The 22354-nt window shown below is 47.6% G+C and overlaps 1 protein-coding gene across 3 annotated transcripts in view; it reads left to right on the plus strand.

Annotated features, from left to right (window-relative positions):
• The window catches only part of LOC126248940 (uncharacterized), a 529465-nt gene that overhangs the window by 147960 nt on the left and 359151 nt on the right, over window positions 1-22354 (plus strand). The window lies entirely within an intron of this gene.

The following is a 22354-nucleotide window of genomic DNA, read 5'->3' on the forward strand; positions in this document are numbered from 1 at the left end:
CAATGTTTACCACAGTTTTTAATAGATTTGGAAAATTCTAGTTTTCATACACCTTTAAGTATGGTTTGTATGCTGTGCAAAATTCACCGAACCATTTCTCTTACTTACGAAGAAAAGTATACCTATAGCAACAAATGCTGCCATTAGTAAGTGAAAGAAATGATGAAATTTCACATGTAAAAAAAAATTACTTCGTTATGTTTTCGAACTTCCACTGCTATGAGTGTGAATTCTGAATCCTTCCTGGTCATGCTGACAAAGTTCTATGAATTTATTTGTAAAAGTGTAGGCAGTGTAAATTAAAATATCCTGTGGTGCCTCTCCTGCTCCAAGTCGTCCCGTTTGACGTCCTACCCCCCTTAAGCCTATCAGCTCACTAGTCTGTACAGTTAGGACTTTCTCATCCTATATTCGTTTCTATCCCTGTTGTAGTTATAGTGACTCTGACGGCATTTCTTGGCGTATTCTTAAGTGTCCAGCTATAGTTATTGGCTGGCTGCGTTTTATCTCACTTTGAAATATCCTTCTAAATCTACTGTCACGCTAGTTTCAAACCACGATGACACCCTGGAGCTTACAGGTCTGCTCTTCTCGTTTCATACCTTTTTATTTTTCTGTGAATCAAGGGATTGATAACCAGGTAGTTTAGTCCCTTAAAACCCAGCACCAGCACCAGCACCACCACCACCACCACCACCACCACCACCACCACTCCATCGTTGATGTCTTCCCCGCCGGTGATGGCATCTTCCAGCAGGAAAACTCTCAATGTCACATGGTTTCAATCGTGCTACAGCGGTTCGAGGAGCGTGATAGCGAACTCACGTTTTTGTCTTGGCCACCAAATTTGCCTGATCTGAACCCGATAGAACACATCTGGAGAGCCAGCTCAGCGCTCACAATTTACGGGAATTGCGCCACCTGTGAATAGACATCTGTTGTCACATATCTCCGAAAACCTACCAAGGATTTGTCGAACCCGTGCAACGCAGAATCACTGTTGTACTGAGTTCCAAAGGTGGACCAACGCGCTATTAAATAGGCATTCATAATGTGTGGCTCATATGTGTGTATTACACGTTTTTAACTTGTCCGGGAATGAGTCACGCTGGCACAAAAATCATTAGTAGAACATCCTGTCATTGTGTAACGCTTACAAACAATACAGTTTCCATTTTCACAGTCACACAAGAATTTGCTCCTTAGTGAACGAACAAGCCAACAGTACAGGCAATTAACAGTATGGATATCAGAGTTCTGGTCAGGTCGGAAGCGTAAAAATCGACTGGAGTTTTTGCTTCTATGAATAGATACGTCAACGGCACTACCGGTGATTTCCTTTCGGTATACTCCAGTTTTCATTGAACGATCGTGATACACATGTTACTAGATTTTTGGCACACGTATTGTATCCGATGAGATTACATGGTCTTGAAATCTGTTGTATACTAATGAAATGTCAAAAGAAATTTCGACAAATCTTCATGGAAATATTGACGTTATTATCGTTTCAAACGCGCGGAAAGGAACCATGGGGATATACTACACAGAATGGATTCGAAGAAAAGAAAAGCATAATACTAACCAAAATGAAGAAAACACTGCAACTTCGTCATGGCAGAAAGAGATGAGACGAACCTGTCAAAGGAACAAACCAGCAGAGGCAATCTGAATGTCAGTGTCAAAAGTGCGCAGCCGATTTAAGATTAATGGCAGATGAAATGATGTGTACAATAGGGTGCGAATAAGGTCTGTTTTTTCCTTTACTTCTTGAGAAGTGAACTACGTATGCTTAACGGCCTTGCGTTTTCTTTCCTCGTTTCCCGCCATCAATCTTGCTTAGTCCTAGCTGCAGAGATGTGCCAGTTTGTTTGTGCGGCTCTTAACTGCCTGTCGATTAAACCAGCTGTGTCAGCAAACGCACGTGATGAAAGGCCAGTTTTCGTAAGCCACGGCCGCAGGAAATGTAGCTACCGCAGCGCAGAGATGGCTCCGGTGAAACGGTTTCCCTTTGAGGGAAGAGTTCTCCACGGACCAACGAATGCGGCTTGTGTTCGCCAGACGGTGGCGGCCCAGAAGCCTGCGGCGGTTCAGCCTGCCGTTCGAGAGATGAATAAGCAGAAGGTTTTCGTGTTCCAGCGGGTTTAACGGAAATGGTGAGCAGTAAAATAAATCACCTGATGGATTTCACTGTTTCAAGCAATTATTACATGTTGAGTGATTGTGTACGGATGTGTGAGAATGAGTGAAAACAGAGTGGGTGTATCCGATTTCTGTTCACATTAACCAAATTCATCTTAAAATATTTTAGTGACGGTGCTAATGACCTCGATGTCAAGAGCACTAATCAGTCAGCCATGCTGTGAGACTTCCAGTCTTATACCGGGTGATTAAAAAGTCAGTATAAATTTGAAAACTTAATAAACCACGGAATAATGTAGATATAGAGGTAAAAATTGACACACATGCTTGGGATGATATGGGGTTTTATTAGAACAAAAAAAAAATTGCTAGACGCGTGAAAGATCTCTTGCGCGTGTCGTTTGGTGATGATCGTGTGCTCAGCCGCCACTTTCGTCATGCTTGGCCTCCCAGGTCCCCAGACCTCAGTCCGTGCGATTATTGGCTTTGGGGTTACCTGAAGTCGCAAGTGTATCGTGATCGACCGACATCTCTAGGGATGCTGAAAGACAATATGCTACGCCAATGCCTCACCATAACTCCGGACATGCTTTACAGTGTTGTTCACATTATTCCCCGACTACAGCTATTGTTGAGGAATGATGGTGGACATATTGAGCATTTCCTGTAAAGAACATCATCTTTGCTTTGTCTTACTTTGTTATGCTAATTATTGCTATTCTGATCAGATGAAGCGCCATCTGTCGGACATTTTGTGAACTTCTGTATTTTTTGGTTCTAATAAAACCCCATGTCATTCCAAGCATGTGTGTCAATTTGTACCTCTCTATCTACATTATTCCGTAATTTATTCAGTTTTCAAATCTATACTGACTTTTTGATCACCCGGTATATTGATAAACAGTTCCTTTTCCTTCGTCGTACCTCTGTAGCCTTTCATTGTCGTTGCAGTCGTCTTTTATGCAACTCACTCTTCCAAGATTTAAACTTATAGAAAACTCGTTGACAGAATACTGCTGATCAGGGGCACGCATTACTTTGTTCTCCCTGTCCTGCTCGAGAGATGCTTGTCCTACAGTTCGTTGAGGAAAGTAAAAATGGGCAGCGGAAAACGTAAAGTCCCGAGCGACTGGAAAAAAGCGCAGGCGACGCCTGTATACAAGAAGGGTAGAAGGACGGATCCTCAAAATTACAAACCAATATCCTTAACATCTTTTTGTTGCGGGGTTCTCTAACATATTCTCAGTTCGAATATAATGAATTTCCTTGAGACAGAGAAGTTGCTGTCCATGCATCAGCACGGTTTTAGAAAGCATCGCTCCTGTGAAACGCAACTCGCCCTTTTTTCACACATCTTGAGAACTATGGATGAAGGGTATCAGACGGATGCCATATTCCTTGACTTCCGGAAAGCGTTTGACTCTGTGCCCCACTGCAGACTCCTAACTAAGATACGAGCATATGGGATTGGTTCCCAAGTATGTGAGTGGCACGAAGACTTCTTAAGTAATAGAACTCAGTACGCTGTTCTCGATGGTGAGTGTTCATCGGAGGTGAGGGTATCATCTGGAGTGCCCAAGGGACGTGTGGTAGGTCCGCTGTTGTTTTCTATCTACATAAAAGATATTTTGGATAGGGTGGATAGCAATGTGCGGCTGTTTGATGATGATGCTGTGGTGTACGGGAAGGTGTCGTCGTTCAGTGACTGTAGGAGGATATAAGATGACTTGGACAGGATTTGTGATTGGTGTAAAGAATGGCAACTGACTCTGAATATAAATAAATGTAAATTAATGCAGATGAATAGGAAAAAGAATCCTGTAATGTTTGAATACTCTATTAGTAGTGTAGCGCTTGACACAGTCACGTCGATTAAATATTTGGGCGTAACACTGCACAGCGATATGAAGTGGGACAAGCATGTAATGGCAGTTGTGGTGAAGGCGGATAGTCGTCTTCGGTTCATTGGTAGAATTTTGGGAAGATGTGGTTCATGTGTAAAGGATACCGCTTATAAAACACTAATACGACCTATTCTTGAGAACTGCTCCAGCGTTTGGGATCCCTATCAGGTCGGATTGAGGGAGGGCATAGAAGCAGTTCAGAGGTGGGCTGCTAGATTTGTTAGTGGTAGATTTGATCACCACTCGAGTGTTACGGAAATGCTTCAGGAACTCGGGTGGGAGTATCTAGAGGAATGGAGGCGTTCTTTTCGTGAATCGCTACTGAGGAAATTTAGAGAACCAGCATTTGAGGCTGACTGCAGTACAATTTTACTGCCGCCAACATACATTTCGCGGAAAGACCACAAAGATAAGAGAGATTAGGGCTCGTACACAGGCATATAGACAATCATTTTTTCCCTCGTTCTGTTTGGGAGTGGAACAGGGAGAGAAAATGCTAGTTGTGGTACGAGGTACCCTCCGCCACGCACCGTATGGTGGATTGCGGAGTATGTATGTAGATGTAGTCACTAAAGGTTACTGACAGTTTCGTTTATTCTACAGAAGACTGCAATGGAAATATGGTATAGTCGTAATCCTAAGTACGAAACATCTCACATTACATAAATTTATTTTTAGGGGATAACAAAATTTTTCCAATGCTACTGAAGTTTTTATACTTCAGACATAACCACGTTCCATCAGACCCCATAAAGCCTGGGGACCGACAAATACCATTATAGGTTTTTCTCTGTCACTGAAGTCTTCATTCAAGTAAAATATAAATGTCTGTGACGTTACAATCAATGCCGATTAACGGTGAAATAAAGCACTAGGACGTACAGCTTTTTGTGACAAAAACAAAGATGCTAGACACCGTCGCTTCCGTGGCAGAGGGCGTTAACGCACATGTGCGGTAACGCAGGACTCAGACGTAGCCGCTTAGAATCCTGATCAGGGAAATAATTTCGAACACCAGAATTTGATCAGGAGCGGAAGAATAGGCGATGTCTTGAGTTAAATGAAATATCTCTTCAGTCATAAAACACATTTGCTTTTACAGAGTGACAATGCGGGATTACTTAATCTACCTCCACCTCTTCCCACCCTAAATTCAAGAACGTGGAATAGACTCGGATTTAAGACGCTACTTTGTCAATGCAGATGGCATCGTAATTTTACTGTTCCCCCAAAACTTGCTAAGGGCATGAGGGTGAATTCGTAAAAATCTGCTGATGAAATTCGTCACGACTAGAGTACAGAATACCAAAAGTGTCGTACGGTGGAGGGACGGTATAATGTTTGAGGCGTGGTAACTATGCTCAATAACGTAATGACTGTCAGAATACTAATCTAATATTCTGGAATAATCCCATACTGTCCAGGTTCTTTTCTGCCTCTTCACTGCAGCGTCCGGTATTGCTGTGTATGTGTGAAATACCACAATTACATTATAAGGAAACCCCTATCCTGGCAGACCTAAAATATTCCTCATTTTACCTTAATTCATGCAAATTTGATTGAAAATTGTTTGATCACCGTATAACACAGCTCTGTTAAACAATCACTGGGTACGACGTCTGCTCAATACTGAAGTCGTCTATTAAGATACTTCTAACGATCCGACAGAGCGAAATTAAGGACGTGCGGTCAATCATAGCTACCCCCCTCCCCCCATCACCCATAGAGGAATGAAAGCACGGAAAATCGCGTGAAAGATAATATATTTGTCATTATAGATAATCTGCAGTTTATTACGTAAGCACTTCTACAATCTTCCTGTTCAGTTAATCCTCAATAGTAAAAATCATAAAACTTTTAGCTCTAGAAAGAACGTAATGTTAGTTGTGAAATTTAGTTAACATTCGTTTGATAGGAATTTCTCTGTTATAAGTAGCAGACGACCATTCAGTGCTCATTTTGCGTCTGCTGCTACTCATTTGTCACTGACCTAGCTGCTGTTTAATGTGACCTCGCTGTGTGACTTAGTCAGGAACATACTAACCTATTCAGCTAGAGCATAAAATGTTGTAGCCTTTGCTTGGAAACTTACTCTGATATACGACCCGGAAGTCAACACTGATAATGCAATAGTGCGCTTCTGCTACTGATGTGTGTTCCTCGAGATAGCTTGCTCGATCTGGATCGTTAGAAGCTTTGCTCGGGCGTCGGGGTTGTCGGTGCCGCCAACATTGTGTTCCCAAGAGGTGACGTCAGCACCACTAGCTGTCCCGCGCACAATTCAATGTACCTGACTGATGCGATGATTGTTCTGGGAGAAGATGCGATGAGGCCGCTTCCTGTCTGACAAGCGGAAACTGTATGCATGCGTTTCGTAATGCCTTTGCAGCACGGTAATCTAGTTCGAAGCAGCTCTAAACTCGTCTCTCTATTATCAAGTCCGTCTGCCACGGTTGGGTGTGCGCTCCTTTACTCGCTCCAGGCTGGCATGTGCCTATAGTCATCAAATTAGGTTGAGGACCCCTCTGGTGAATTTTGTTGCATGTTTTGCATACCGTTCACCATGCTTCCTATTTCCTACGCGTCCGTATCCGTCCCATACAATCCGGTCAGCTTAAATGATCTACACTCCTGGAAATTGAAATAAGAACACCGTGAATTCATTGTCCCAGGAAGGGGAAACTTTATTGACACATTCCTGGGGTCAGATACATCACATGATCACACTGACAGAACCACAGGCACATAGACACAGGCAACAGAGCATGCACAATGTCGGCACTAGTACAGTGTATATCCACCTTTCGCAACAATGCAGGCTGCTATTCTCCCATGGAGACGATCGTAGAGATGCTGGATGTAGTCCTGTGGAACGGCTTGCCATGCCATTTCCACCTGGCGCCTCAGTTGGACCAGCGTTCGTGCTGGACGTGCAGACCGCGTGAGACGACGCTTCATCCAGTCCCAAACATGCTCAATGGGGGACAGATCCGGAGATCTTGCTGGCCAGGGTAGTTGACTTACACCTTCTAGAGCACGTTGGGTGGCACGGGATACATGCGGACGTGCATTGTCCTGTTGGAACAGCAAGTTCCCTTGCCGGTCTAGGAATGGTAGAACGATGGGTTCGATGACGGTTTGGATGTACCGTGCACTATTCAGTGTCCCCTCGACGATCACCAGTGGTGTACGGCCAGTGTAGGAGATCGCTCCCCACACAATGATGCCGGGTGTTGGCCCTGTGTGCCTCGGTCGTATGCAATCCTGATTGTGGCGCTCACCTGCACGGCGCCAAACACGCATACGACCATCATTGGCACCAAGGCAGAAGCGACTCTCATCGCTGAAGACGACACGTCTCCATTCGTCCCTCCATTCACGCCTGTCGCGACACCACTGGAGGCGGGCTGCACGATGTTGGGGCGTGAGCGGAAGACGGCCTAACGGTGTGCGGGACCGTAGCCCAGCTTCATGGAGACGGTTGCGAATGGTCCTCACCGATACCCCAGGAGCAACCCCCCAGGGGATCCACAACTCTTTTGTGGATACGTGCGTAGCGAGCACGGGACCCCGAGCTGATGTGGCCTTCCTTCCTTTCCGGGCTGCATACCTTCCCTTTCCGCATCCTTCCCCATCCCCCATCTTCGCCCCCCCCTCACCTCTGGCTCCTTCCTTCCTTTTCTCCCCCTCTGGGGAAATGGTTTGTGCCTACGTCCGGAGACGGACGCTTGTAAATGTACCACATTCTTCGCCTTCCTTACTTGTAAGTCTTCGTCCTTCCTTTGTCCTTCTCTTTTCCTTACCTCTTCTCTCTACCCTTTTCTCCGCTGCGGCGTTTGAGACCTCTTCTTTCCTTTCCCTTTCCCTTTCTCTTTCTTCCTCCCTGTGCGTGTCTGAAGGCCGACCCACGCACTTCCATGCGTAGCCGGTGACGGGGTAACGCGTAATTCCCCGCCCCGGGTAGACAGGTAGGACACGTACGTACCCCCTGGTAACGGCCAGGCCCAGGGAGGGGTGATTACCCGAGCTGATACCTTCCGAAAGTGCCGATTGGTCCCTCCGTCCGTTTGTCGGGAGGTGTGACCTGAGGTGTGAACAATCACCTAAGGCGGGAGTGCCCTCAGAGAGGGCCCCCACAAGGGAGGAGCGCGCCATCGGAGACGCCGGTAATCATGGGGGATTCTTCCGCAATGGTTTCCTCATCTTCCACTATGTCTGCTCACAAACGTAAGTTCACTGAGTCTCAACCACAGTCAGTTCTTCCATCGTTGCCACAGTTCCTTGTTGTTTCTCGGTCTGACGAAGGTCACGACTTCTCCACAGTCAACCCCTTCATTATTCAGAAAGGTGTCGACGCAATTGCAGGTCCTGTAAAGTCTTGTTCCAGATTACGGAATGGCACCCTGTTGTTAGAAACACACAGTGCCCTCCAGGCACAAAAATTGCTGCGTACCTCACTACTACACACTTTCCCTGTCCGGGTGGAACCGCACCGTACCTTAAACTCCTCACGTGGAGTCGTTTATACACGCTCCCTCGATGGACTGTCTGACGAAGAAATTCAGCACTACCTGTCAGACCAGGGCGTAACGGCTGTTCATAGGGTTATGAAAAGGGTTGACACGAAGATCATTCCAACCCGCACTGTCTTTTTGACATTTGACAAAGTGCAACTCCCATCGAAAATCAAAGCAGGCTATGAGATAATTTCCGTTCGTCCTTACGTCCCAAACCCTACGCGTTGCTATCGGTGCCAGCGCTACAATCACACCAGCCAGTCCTGTTCTAATCCGGCCAAATGTGTTACGTGTGGCAGGGATGCCCATGAGGGTGCTTGTCCACCTCCATCCCCTCGCTGCATCCACTGTATGGGTGACCACGCTGCTTCCTCTCGAGATTGCCCCGTTTTTAAGGACGAAAAGCTCATCCAGGAGATAAGAGTGAAGGAAAAGGTGTCGACCTTTGCTGCTCGGAAATTATTCGCCAGTCGACAGCCCACCGTGCCTCAGACAGGCAAATACAGCACTGTCCTTGCTTCTCCTCGGCAAACAAAGGAGGCGGCCACGCAGACTTGCGACCTCACCTTTAGTGCCACGGTCGTCCGATCGGCCAGCGCAAAGATCGCCCGTTCAACTTCACCACTTTCGCCTGCCCACTCTTTGGCTCACCCTTCGTCGGGTTCTGCTAAATCTCGAGCCCACAAGTCAGACACCAAGTCTTCGAAGAAAGAGCATACTCGTGAAGAGTTTTTACGTACGGCAACTTCACCACCATCGGTTCCTCCTTCCTCTAAACCTCATACCTCCAAGAAGGCTACAAAGAAACCCAGTTCCTCTCCTTCTCCGCCAAGGCGTGTCCCATCCACAGCGCCACCTGGCGGAAATCGCCCTCGGCCGTCTTCTGTGTCGCCGAGGCGCACTGCAGGTGGCCGGTCAACCAGCCGATCGCTGGTGGCAGGAGCTGCTCCTGACCAACCTATGGATCAGGATCTTCCGCCTTCGGCTGAATGCCATTCCATGCTGTCGGTCGCAAGCTCTGAGCAGTCGTTGAGTTGACAGCACCCTTGGTCACATTCCTCCATTTTCTGTTCACCCTATGTCCATTATCCACTGGAATATCCGCGGCATTCGAGCCAATCGGGATGAATTGTCGATCCTCTTACGATCCTACTCGCCGGTCATCTTCTGTCTTCAGGAAACAAAGCTGCGTCCTAATGACCGCTTTGTTCTCCCTCAATTTCAGTCCGTCCGATCTGACCTCCCCTCTGTGGAAGGCACTCCAGCCCATGGGGGACTCATGATACTTCTCCATGATACTCTCCATTATCATCCAATCCCCATAGACAGTTCCTTCCAAGCTGTCGCCGTCCGTCTTTCCCTTTCTGGATACACATTCTCTCTTTGTACTGTCTACATTCCATCGTCCACACCAATGGCGCGAGCTGATCTCCTTCATCTTCTTGGTCAGCTTCCACCCCCCTATTTGCTGGTTGGGGACTTCAATGCCCACCACCCGCTTTGGGGATCTCCACATCCTTGTCCACGTGGCTCCCTATTGCTAGACGTCTTCCACCAAGCGGATCTAGTTTGCCTCAACACTGGGGTCCCCACGTTTTTGTCTGCCTCCACGACAAATTTATCTCATTTGGACCTTGCGATCGGTACTGTTCCGCTAGCTCGGCGCTTCGAATGGTTCGCCCTTGATGATACACACTCGAGTGACCACTTTCCATGTGTCCTTAGGCTGCAGCCTCAACTGCCGTATATGCGCCCGCGACGCTGGAAGTTTGGCCAAGCCGATTGGACACTTTTTTCGTCTCTAGCGACATTCGATGACCGTCACTTTCCCAGCGTCGACGATGAGGTCACACATATTACCGACGTTATTCTTACAGCTGCGGAACGTTCAATACCACGCACCTCCGAATTGCCCCGGCGCCCCCCAGTTCCTTGGTGGAACGAGGCATGCCGTGACGCAATACGTGAGCGGCGACGTGCTCTTCGCATTTTCCGTCACCATCCTACTTTGGCAAACTGTATCCGCTATAAGCAGCTCCGTGCGCGATGCCGTCGCGTCATCCGCGATAGCAAGAAGGCAAGCTGGCAATTCTTTATTAGCTCCTTTAACACCTTCACTCCCTCCTCGGAAGTTTGGAGTCGGCTTCGACGGTTCTCAGGCGCGCCTAGTTTCTCCCCGGTCTCTGGGCTCACTGTCGCGCATGATACCTTAGTGGACCCCGTCGCAATTTCTAACTCATTGGGTCAGCACTTTGCTGAGGTCTCGAGCTCTTCAAATTACCCGCCAGCGTTTCTCCCGAAGAAACGTGCAGCGGAAGTGCGACATCTTGCTTTCCCCTCTCAAAATCACGAAAGCTACAATGCTGTTTTCTCCATGCGGGAACTCCAACATGCCATTTCTTCTTCTCGCTCCTCCGCCCCAGGATCGGATGGTATCCATGTCCAAATGTTGATGCATTTATCAACCCATAGTCTGCGTTACCTCCTTCGCCTTTATAATCGAATTTGGACCGACAGTACTTTTCCCAGACGATGGCGAGAAGCTATCGTCGTTCCCATTCCGAAACCTGGAAAGGACAAACATCTCCCCTCTAGCTATCGCTCCATTTCTCTTACGAGTAGTGTCTGTAAGATTTTGGAGCGTATGGTGAATTACCGTTTAGCTTGGTGGCTGGAATCACGGGATCTTTTAACACCTGCCCAATGCGGATTCCGAAAGCATCGCTCTGCAGTTGACCATCTCGTCGCTCTCTCCACTTATATCATGAACAATTTTCTCCGGAAACGCCAAACGGTAGCAATATTTTTTGATCTGGAGAGAGCATACGATACCTGTTGGAGGACAGGCATCCTCCGCACACTGTTCTCTTGGGGCTTTCGAGGCCGGCTGCCCCTTTTTCTTCGCGAATTTATGGCAGAGCGAACATTTAGGGTGCGGGTGAACACTACACTCTCCCGTACTTTCTCTCAAGAAAACGGGGTACCCCAGGGCTCCGTGCTGAGTGTAGTCCTGTTTGCCATCGCTATAAACCCAATTATGGATTGTCTCCTTCCTGACGTCTCGGGCTCCCTCTTTGTGGACGATTTTGCGATCTACTACAGCTCTCAACGGACCAGCCTTCTTGAACGACGTCTTCAAGGATGTCTCGATCGCCTCCACTCTTGGAGCCTCGAAACCGGCTTCCGTTTTTCTCCCAGTAAGACCGTTTGTATTAATTTTTGGCGACGTAAGGAGTTTCTTCCGCCCTCCTTACATCTAGGTCCTGTCAACCTTCCGTTTTCAGACGTCACTAAATTCTTGGGTCTTATGTTTGACAGAAAACTGTGCTGGTCCTCCCACGTTTCCTATCTTTCGGCTCGCTGTCTGCGAACGCTCAACACCCTCCGTGTCCTGAATGGTACCTCCTGGGGAGCGGACCGAGTGGTCCTTCTCCGCCTCTATCGCGCCTTAGTGCGCTCGAAATTGGACTATGGAAGCATAGTCTACTCCTCTGCTCGGCCGTCTATTCTTCGGCGTCTCGACTCTATCCACCACCGTGGATTACGTTTAGCGTCTGGAGCTTTTTACACTAGCCCTGTGGAAAGCCTTTATGCTGAGACTGCTGAACCTCCGCTGTCCAATCGGCGAGCGGTCCTTCTGAGCCGTTATGCTAGCCATCTGTCTTCCATGCCTGCTAATCCAGCCCATGACCCTTCTTTCGACGCCTCCTTTGATGTAGGGTATGCAGGCCGCTCCTCCTCCCTACTACCCCCGGGAGTCCGCTTCCGTCAACTGCTCCATTCTCTTTCCTTCCGCTTCCCTAAAACCTTCTTGACAACTTGGGGTACAGCACCGCCTTGGCTCCGTCCCCGGATCTGTCTGCTCCGTGATCTTTGTCAATTTCCCAAGGATGGTACACCTTCACTTGTTTATCGTCGGGCATTTGCTGCTCTGTGTGCACAAGTGACGGACGCCACCTTTATTTACACCGACGGCTCGAAAACATCGTTGGGTGTAGGGAGTGCCTATATTGTTGGCGACGCCCCACATCACTTTCGGCTTCCCGACCAGTGTTCGGTTTATACTGCGGAGCTTTTCGCTGTTCTCCAGGCTGTCCACTACATCCGCCGCCATCAGCAGATACAGTACGTAATCTGCTCCGATTCTCTCAGCTCTCTCCTCAGTCTCCAAGCTCTTTACCCTGTGCACCCTCTGGTCCACCGGATTCAGGACTGCCTGCGCTTGCTCCACCTGGGGGGCGTCTCGGTGGCGTTCCTCTGGCTCCCGGGACACGCTGGTATCTGTGGGAATGAGGCGGCTGATATAGCAGCCAAGGCTGCAGTTTCTCTTCCTCGGCCAGCTATTCAGTCGCTTCCCTTCACCGATCTACGGAGCGGTTTATGTCGCAAAGTTGCTCATTTATGGCATGCGCATTGGTCAACACTTCCCCGCAATAAATTGCGGGAAGTGAAAGCCCTTCCTTGCGCTTGGACCTCTTCCTCCCGAACGCGTCGTCGGGAGGAGGTAATTTTAGCTAGACTCCGGATAGGGCACTGTCTTTTTAGCCATCGACATCTTTTAAGCGGCGATCCTCCCCCACTCTGTCCCCACTGCTCTCAGCTGTGGACGGTCAGACACCTTTTAATTGAATGCCCCTATTTTAATCCGTTACGCTCCCGTCTACAGCTATCGCCTGATCTATCGTTGATTTTAGCAGATGACACGCGCTCAGCCGACCGCGTTCTCCAGTTTATTAGTGACAGTGAAATGACGTCAGTCATTTGAAGTTTTATCGGGGGACCATCAAGCCCTCTCTGTAGTGGACTTTTAAGCCTTGTTTCTGCTTTTAGTGTCTCCAATTCTTTGAGTTTCGTTCCCATTTTTGCCGTTTTCCATTTTCGGTTTTTATTATTTCCTCAGTCACGGACCGGGCGCTAATGACCGTAGCAGTTTTGCGCCCTAAAACCACAAAAAAAAACAAAAAAAAAAAAAAAAAACCCCAGGAGCAACAGTGTCCCTAATTTGCTGGGAAGTGGCGGTGCGGTCCCCTACGGCACTGCGTAGGATCCTACGGTCTTGGCGTGCATCCGTGCGTCGCTGCGGTCCGGTCCCAGGTCGACGGGCACGTGCACCTTCCGCCGACCACTGGCGACAACATCGATGTACTGTGGAGACCTCACGCCCCACGTGTTGAGTAATTCGGCGGTACGTCCACCCGGCCTCCAGCATGCCCACTATACGCCCTCGCTCAAAGTCCGTCAACTGCACATATGGTTCACGTCCACGCTGTCGCGGCATGCTACCAGTGTTAAAGACTGCGATGGAGCTCCGTATGCCACGGCAAACTGGCTGACACTGACGGCGGCGGTGCACAAATGCTGCGCAGCTAGCGCCATTCGACGGCCAACACCGCGGTTCCTGGTGTGTCCGCTGTGCCGTGCGTGTGATCATTGCTTGTACAGCCCTCTCGCAGTGTCCGGAGCAAGTATGGTGTGTCTGACACACCGGTGTCAATGTGTTCTTTTTTCCATTTCCAGGAGTGTATATTTGTCATCTTACTGCTGCCTACTTCTACCCACAGTAAAATAAGGCGAAATAATCCGCTGGTGTACTATCTGTTGTTAGATACAAACTGCTGTAGTTCGATTACTTTGTCGTAAAATGAACAGAGAGGAACTGAAGAACCACATTACAGTAAAACGCTTGCATTTCTAAATATACAAATGTCTATAACGTAACATTATTTGCATTAAGCGTTTCCATGGAATAAACTTCAATTACCATCTTGATTTACTAAAATAAATTAACGTAACGTTTACATTGTTTCTTCATGTAAGATTTTGTAGAATAGTTAATACTGTCTGGCACAGAAAGGGAAAACAAAAGTGTTTTAGTATATAGATCCAAACATTTAGTTACGTGAGTACTTGCTTTGCATACCTAAATGGCAGTGTAAAGACGATTCAGTTGTCGCAGGTTGCTTTCCCGATTTGTATCGACATTGCGCAGTATCTGTTTTCCATTACCATTATAACAGGCCAGTAGTTGCTTAAATTCCCTACTATCTCAACCACGACTCTTCAGCCATTTACTTTACTTGCTGCGTGTAGGTTCTGCCAACATTTTGCTCAATGTGTCTACCTCGGGATAGCCGTTTATACAGGGTATTTAAAAAATAGATGGTGTAATTTCAGGTATTTAGTCCCCATGCGTAGACAATAAAAAAATTTTATACCAACGTGTGTCTGGTTTAAGAGTTAAGTCTACAGACGATACTGACTGGATGTTTCTAATACCATCTCGTGTGAACTCTGCTTCATGTCCTAATAATAATAATAATAATAATAATAATAATAATAATAATAATAATAATAATAATAATAAGAAGAAGGCAGCAAAGTTAGGATTTGTAGCACACTGCTGCAAGAACCAATGGCAGAACGGTACTAATGTATGACGGTCTACTGGTTACAGGGTGTGTACACGTTGAAAATGTGAAAGATCCAACCGTTGTTCTAGCAACAGTCGTCCGAGGAACGTTCACTTGTTAAGCTAACCTTGGCGGCTGGCAAGAGTCGTCGTGAGCACAAAATTCCGAATCCCCTAATCTACATCTGGAGTTACTGATCTTGGTCGTACCCTGTCCAGACCAGGAGATATAAACTTCTCATGAGCGCACAGATGGGGTATCTCCGCTGTGGGTACCTATCCTGGTACGAACGGCGAGCCAGCACTGCGCTGCTGTATGCCTTATCGTGCATGTTCACCTCCGCCAGCTTCGGATTCGAGTCCATGTCGAACGCCAAACACAACATTCAATGTGCCCTTCGTCTTGGAATCAACTGCCATGTTAGTATCTTCTCTCATGGCAACTATATGCAGAAAGAAAAACGATCCGGTGAATATAACTGTTTTGAAGACCATACCATCGAAACCAACAATATCAGGACACTTCTAAAGAACTTTTTTTTACATGTTGGAAATGCGTACCTGAAATTACGCCTTCTGTTTTCGAAACACCCTGTACGACTACTCCTTTCCTCTTATGTATTTTAAACATCAGACAGTGGGTGACAAGGTAGTAGTTAACTCTCGGGGATCTTATTCAAGTTTTATTTCCGCTCTTATAGCGTAAGAAAATTAAGAGACCGTTTCATTCTGGATTTTGCAAGTGTTTATGTAGTCAGGTCACATTTGTGCCACGACGTCAGCTGCACCTGCCGTGGACCGGAATATCTTTGACGTGATGATCTGACTTGAAAGTTGTAGAAACTGGTGTGCAAACTATGCCTAGATCACATCATTGGCTCTTTCAAAATAGTCTAAACGACATCCTTTCGCGATCTCATCCAACAGAATTAACTGTGGTCGATGTCTACAGATATCAAATTCCACATAACAGTAAATTCCGGCCGGCCGGAGTGGCCGTGCGGTTCTAGGCGCTGCAGTCTGGAGCCGAGCCACCGCTACGGTCGCAGGTTCGAATCCTGCCTCGGGCATGGATGTGTGTGATGTCCTTAGGTTAGTTAGGTTTAATAAGTTCTAGGCGACTGATAACCTCAGAAGTTAAGTCCCATAGTGTTCAGAGCCATTTAGTAAATTCTTTTTTCTCCATTTTCGTAATACGAAAGGTTTGAATACTTTCACTTTTCGTTTGTCAGCTAGTAACATTTCTAACTACGAAATCACGGGAACTTCTGAAAAATGGTTCAAATGGCTCTGAGCACTATGGGACTTAACTTCTGAGGTCATCAGCCCCCTAGAACTTAGAACTACTTAAACTTAACTAACCTAAGGACATCACACACATCCATGCCCGAGGCAGGATTCGAACTTGCGACCGTAGCGGTCGCGCGGTTCCAGACTGTAGCGCCTAGAACCTCTCGGTTAGGAACTTCTGATTTCGAATTAAAACTGTCCAGAAGCGAATGTCGAAGTTTTAGGTGAACAATACTATAAAACTTAGTGTTGGTGCTAGTTACCGGAGACGACTCTGTGCGTGACCAGTAGTTAGTTTTGTGCAGAGCTCATAGTGACCCTTCCTGCAAGATCTCTCGTAACATACACAAACTTTGATTATGAATGATCACGACAAATAGAAACATTACCCTACTACACGGAAAAGCCTTAGACGTATTATTAGGTGAGTTTTCGATGCACATGTCCGGATATTATTGCACTATAAACAAAATGGTCACTACTTACAATCAAAAATAACGTACAATGTGAGACTCTAATATTCCCCTGAACTAGTCAGAGTTTCCTGTGTGCTGTGAAAAGTCTACCCTCAATTATTTTTTCGAGCTTTGCTATCCGAGCTGATTGCTTTATCCATGTAGAAAGTGTTCTCTGCACATTGCAATAGAAACTAGTTATTCTTTTTGTAGGCACAGCTCTCCATTACCCCTTACCCCGGTCCGGGCGCTCTTCTACGTCTTCCCGGTTTTTCTTCTTAGATTACTGACGTTCACTCCAGAATCTTAGATTCCGATAATTGCCTAAAGTCACACGTCTTCAGTCAGTGTTTTCCTCTGTAACTTACAAACATAAATTTTAAAACTAGTGTGGGGGAAAAACGTCCTAGGTTTCCGACCGTTGTGCCAGCGATATGGACTCTTACTACTACTACTACTACTACTACTACTACTAGTGGTTTAGAATGCTATATGAAAGAAAATGCCAACAGCCTCAGCTGATGAATAGAGCAGTCATCGACTGCGTGTAAATAGGTACGTCATAATAGGTACCTAGTTCCTATTCACTTAGCTGTACTCTGAACCTAGTAGCTAATTTTGCATTAATGTGATGACACCCTCTGCTGTCCTCTGTATATCGAAAAATCGAACTCTCTTCCCAGGGCATAACATTGTGCCTGAAGACAGAAAGGCCAAGGCGAATAGCCGCGGACCACGCGGGTTTGCAGTTGGAGCAGGTCGGCGGGATTCGCCGTCCGGTTTTGTCATTAAGGCCACGGGTCGAGGGGCGGATGGCCCGCGGTTGTTATAAAGAAATGTTCCGCTGTTCAGGAGAGCAAAAACAACTCGGCCAAGCCAGCTCTGCCCATCCTTGCACACCCTTAAAAGTTCGCTTTTCGACACGCAGGAACAACGCAATGTCTAACTCCGGCTTCCGCTCCTCACCGAGCGCACTGTAGCGAGAGAGAACATTGCAACACGACGTGACTTCGAGAAAATTGCCGCATTATGTAATATCTAGAAACAGCGTTTGGTGAAGGGTCTGAAAGCTGCGGATGAAGAGACGTAACGGTGTCTTAGTTTGACAGTAAGACAAGCTGCAAAATTTCCTCGTAGAGTAGTCAGAGTTAGCTGGCCACAGACACTTTGCCCTCGACAGGAGTCTGTAAGGACCAGATCAGTAGACCAACCCGGCTCCGTAACGAAGGTCGTTGTTGAGAGAGTTTGTTCGGTGGCTGTCGTCTCTGACACAGTGGCTCAAATCCAGAGGACTGGAGAAATTTTCATAAAACATTTGCTCGGCAAAGAGGGATTTTAGTGGTATCTAGTTCTTGGGCTTACATCTTGGGTTCAAACCCAAACGCTTGCACAGTGCGTCATGTAATGAGAGATTGCGACACTGTCGGTGGTGATCTGTACGTCTCGCAAGTGCGCGGCCCCTTTGATGATAGTGGAATGGTTATTTACGGTATTGAAGGTGGAGGGGACGAAAGAAATTGAAGGAATTACTGATATCAGTTGCATCAGGACTTCATACAGAATCAGCGGTGACGAGTGAAAATGCGTATCGGATCGGAATCCAAACCAGGGATCTCCCGGTTACTACGCAGGTACGCACCTGCGCCATCCGGACACAGTATTTATCGCAAATGCGCAGACACTCGCAGCTCGCTCCACGGCCGACTAACATTCCCACCCAGCGTCACCTATCCGCAGTCCTCCACTCTAGATACACTCCTGGAAATGGAAAAAAGAACACATTGACATCGGTGTGTCAGACCCACCATACTTGCTCCGGACACTGCGAGAGGGCTGTACAAGCAATGATCACACGCACGGCACAGCGGACACACCAGGAACCGCGGTGTTGGCCGTCGAATGGCGCTAGCTGCGCAGCATTTGTGCACCGCCGCCGTCAGTGTCAGCCAGTTTGCCGTGGCATACGGAGCTCCATCGCAGTCTTTAACACTGGTAGCATGCCGCGACAGCGTGGACGTGAACCGTATGTGCAGTTGACGGACTTTGAGCGAGGGCGTATAGTGGGCATGCGGGAGGCCGGGTGGACGTACCGCCGAATTGCTCAACACGTGGGGCGGGAGGTCTCCACAGTACATCGATGTTGTCGCCAGTGGTCGGCGGAAGGTGCACGTGCCCGTCGACCTGGGACCGGACCGCAGCGACGCACGGATGCACGCCAAGACCGTAGGATCCTACGCAGTGCCGTAGGGGACCGTACCGCCACTTCCCGGCAAATTAGGGACACTGTTGCTCCTGGGGTATCGGCGGGGACCATTCGCAACCGTCTCCATGAAGCTGGGCTACGGTCCCGCACACCGTTAGGCCGTCTTTCGCTCACGCCCCAACATCGTGCAGCCCGCCTCCAGTGGTGTCGCGACAGGCGTGAATGGAGGGACGAATGGAGACGTGTCGTCTTCAGCGATGAGAGTCGCTTCTGCCTTGGTGCCAATGATGGTCGTATGCGTGTTTGGCGCCGTGCAGGTGAGCGCCACAATCAGGACTGCATACGACCGAGGCACACAGGGCCAACACCCGGCATCATGGTGTGGGGAGCGATCTCCTACACTGGCAGCCTGCAGAATAGCAGCCTGCATTGCTGCGAAGGGTGGATGTACACTGTACTAGTGCCGACATTGTGCATGCTCTGTTGCCTGTGTCTATGTGCCTGTGGTTCTGTCAGTGTGATCATGTGATGTATCTGACCCCAGGAATGTGTCAATAAAGTTTCCCCTTCCTGGGACAATGAATTCACGGTGTTCTTATTTCAATTTCCAGGAGTGTAGTTGTAGATTTTCGCTGGAGGTGGAACGAAGGGTGAATCCGGACTGAACGTTGTGGATTCATTGCCCATCGAGGCGAATCAGTTTTATGAATGCGCGGTGTCAGTTCTTTCGCTTAGTGACAAGTTAAAGCTTCGAGTCGATCAATGGGATGTGTTCGGATAGCTTAACTGATAGCACATTTCCCGCGAAAGTCGACGATCCCCGTTCGAATCCTCGTCCATAACAGTTTTAACTTGACGCATCTTACACTACGCTAAAGAGAAAGTACAGATTACATCCTGTTGCACGATAAGTATGAAACACTTCTAAACAGTAACACCAGCGATTTAGTTGTAGGTCATGTTCAGTGTGTTTCACAATAGTCTCTCACCTTTTGAAGTGTGGTTCGCATTTATTATTTTGATAAATAAATGTCCTGGGAGTCATGAGTTTCCAGTCAGATCAGGACCACACACCACGTAAGTGGGATTTGAAAATATTCATGAGGAAGTCACAGACACCACTACTAAATGAATGAACTGCAAAGAATATATGCCAGGAGTTCAGCAAGGGCTTGGGCCTATTCTCGCGGCGATACAGGCAGCGATTTAAAAAATTAAATTTTATAGGTTCGTAACGCACAATCCACGAAGTTTCATACGAAACGTGCGTACATTGTGTAGCGAGCGAACTGACGGCGCCTAGTGTAGCAGATGTCTTTTGTTCATTCCAAATGCTTTTAGTTCGCGCCCAGGAATGGTTTCTATGCTTTGCAGCTGCGGTAAGCTGTATGGATACGTCTGCTGTCGTATGTAGACCACATCAAAACCAAGGAATCGACTTGTCGCGAAGTAATTCTAACGTAAAGCAGTCCTAAAATTATACAGGAACAAGGGCGCCTCCACAAAAACTCTACAGAATTTCGTGTATTTGACACCACTGAAACAGCACCTTGGAAAAAAAAAAATTCATGTTGGTACCTACACGGTGCACGCTTTTGATATTAGAAGTTTGTGAACCTCTCCAGTCGATCGTCACCTCATCTCTCTCATCTTGTATCTGTTGTCTCTTATTCTTAGAAAATGGCAGTAGTTGTTTTAAGTCACTATCTGCTTAACGACTGAGTTGTTTGCCATTTACTTGAATCAGAGTATCGCTCTGTCATGCCACTGTTCAGTGCATCAGTGTCGGGAGAGTCATTTCCGTAGCAGCTTTTTTCTTTTTACACTTCACTGAACGTCATAAGCAGTGACTTGTGGTTTGGTATTAGCTGCACGACTCATGTATCGTAAAGTTGCGTTCTTGCGGCATAATGCACTACTGGCCATTAAAATTGCTACACCAAGAAGAAATGCAGATGATAAACGGGTATTCAGTGGACAAATATAATATACTAGAACTGACATGTGATTACATTTTCACGCAATTTGGGTGCATAGATACTGAGAAATCAGTAACCAGAACAACCACCTCTGGCCGTAATAAAGGCCTTGATACGCCTGGGCATTGAGTCAAACAGAGCTTGGATGGCGTGTGCAGACACAGCTGCCGCAGCTTCAACACGATACCACAGTTCACCAAGAGTAGTGACTGACGCATTGTGACGATCCAGTTCCTCGGCCACCATCGACCAGACATTTTCAGTTGGTGAGAGAGGTGGAGAATGTGCTGGCCAGGGCAGCAGTCGAACATTTGCTGTATCCAGAAAGACCCGTACAGGACCTGCAACATGCGGTAGTGCATTATCCTGCTGAAATGTAGGGTTTCGCAGGGATCGAATGAAGGATAGAGCCACGGGTCGTAACACATCTGAAATGTAACGTCCACTGCCGTCAATGCGAACAAGAGGTGACAGACGTGTAACCAATGGCACCCAATACCATCACGCTGGGTGATACGCCAGTACGGCGATGACGAATACACGCCTCCAATGTTCGTTCACCCCAATGTCGCTTAACACGTATGCGACCATCACGATGCTGTAAACAGAACCTGGATTCATCCGAAAAATGACGCTTTGCCATTCGTGCACCCAGGTTCGTCGCTGAGTACACCATCGCAGGCGCTTCTGTCTTTGATGCAGCGTCAAGGGTAACCGCAGCCATGGTCTCCGAGCTGATAGTCCATGCTGCTGCTAACGGCGTCGAACTGTTCGTGCAGATGGTTGTTGTCTTGGAAACGTCCCCATCTATTGACTCAGGGATCGAGACGTGGCTGCAAGATCCGTTACAGCCATGCGGATAAGGTGCCTGTCATCTCGACTGCTACTGCCGGCCGGAGTGGCCGTGCGGTTCTAGGCGCTACAGTCTGGAGTCGAGCGACAGCTACGGTCGCAGGTTCGAATCCTGCCTCGGGCATGGAAGTGTGTGGTGTCCTTAGGTTAGTTAGGTTTAGTTAGTTCTAAGTTCTAGGCGACTCATGACCTCAGAAGTTAAGTCGCATAGTGCTCAGTGCTATTTTTTTCGACTGCTAGTGATAAGAGGCCGTTGGGATCCAGTACGGCGTTCCGTATTACCCTCCTGTACCCACTGATTCCGTATTCTGCTAACAGTCATTGGATCTTGACTAACGAGGGCAGCAATGTCGCGATAGGCTACAATCCGACCTTTATCATAGTCGGAAATGTGCTGGTACGCATTTCTCCTCCTTACACGAGGCATCACAACGTTTCACCAGGCAACGCCGCTCAACTGCTGTTTGTGTATGAGAAACCGGTTGGAAACTTCCCTCATGTCAGCACGTTGTAGGTGTCGCCACCGGCGCCAACCTTGTGTGAATGCTCTGAAAAGCTAATCATTTGCATATCACACCATCTTCTTCCTGGCGGTTAAATTTC

This window comes from Schistocerca nitens, chromosome 3 (genome assembly GCF_023898315.1).
Source record: "Schistocerca nitens isolate TAMUIC-IGC-003100 chromosome 3, iqSchNite1.1, whole genome shotgun sequence".
In the NCBI taxonomy this organism is placed as follows: domain Eukaryota; kingdom Metazoa; phylum Arthropoda; class Insecta; order Orthoptera; family Acrididae; genus Schistocerca; species Schistocerca nitens.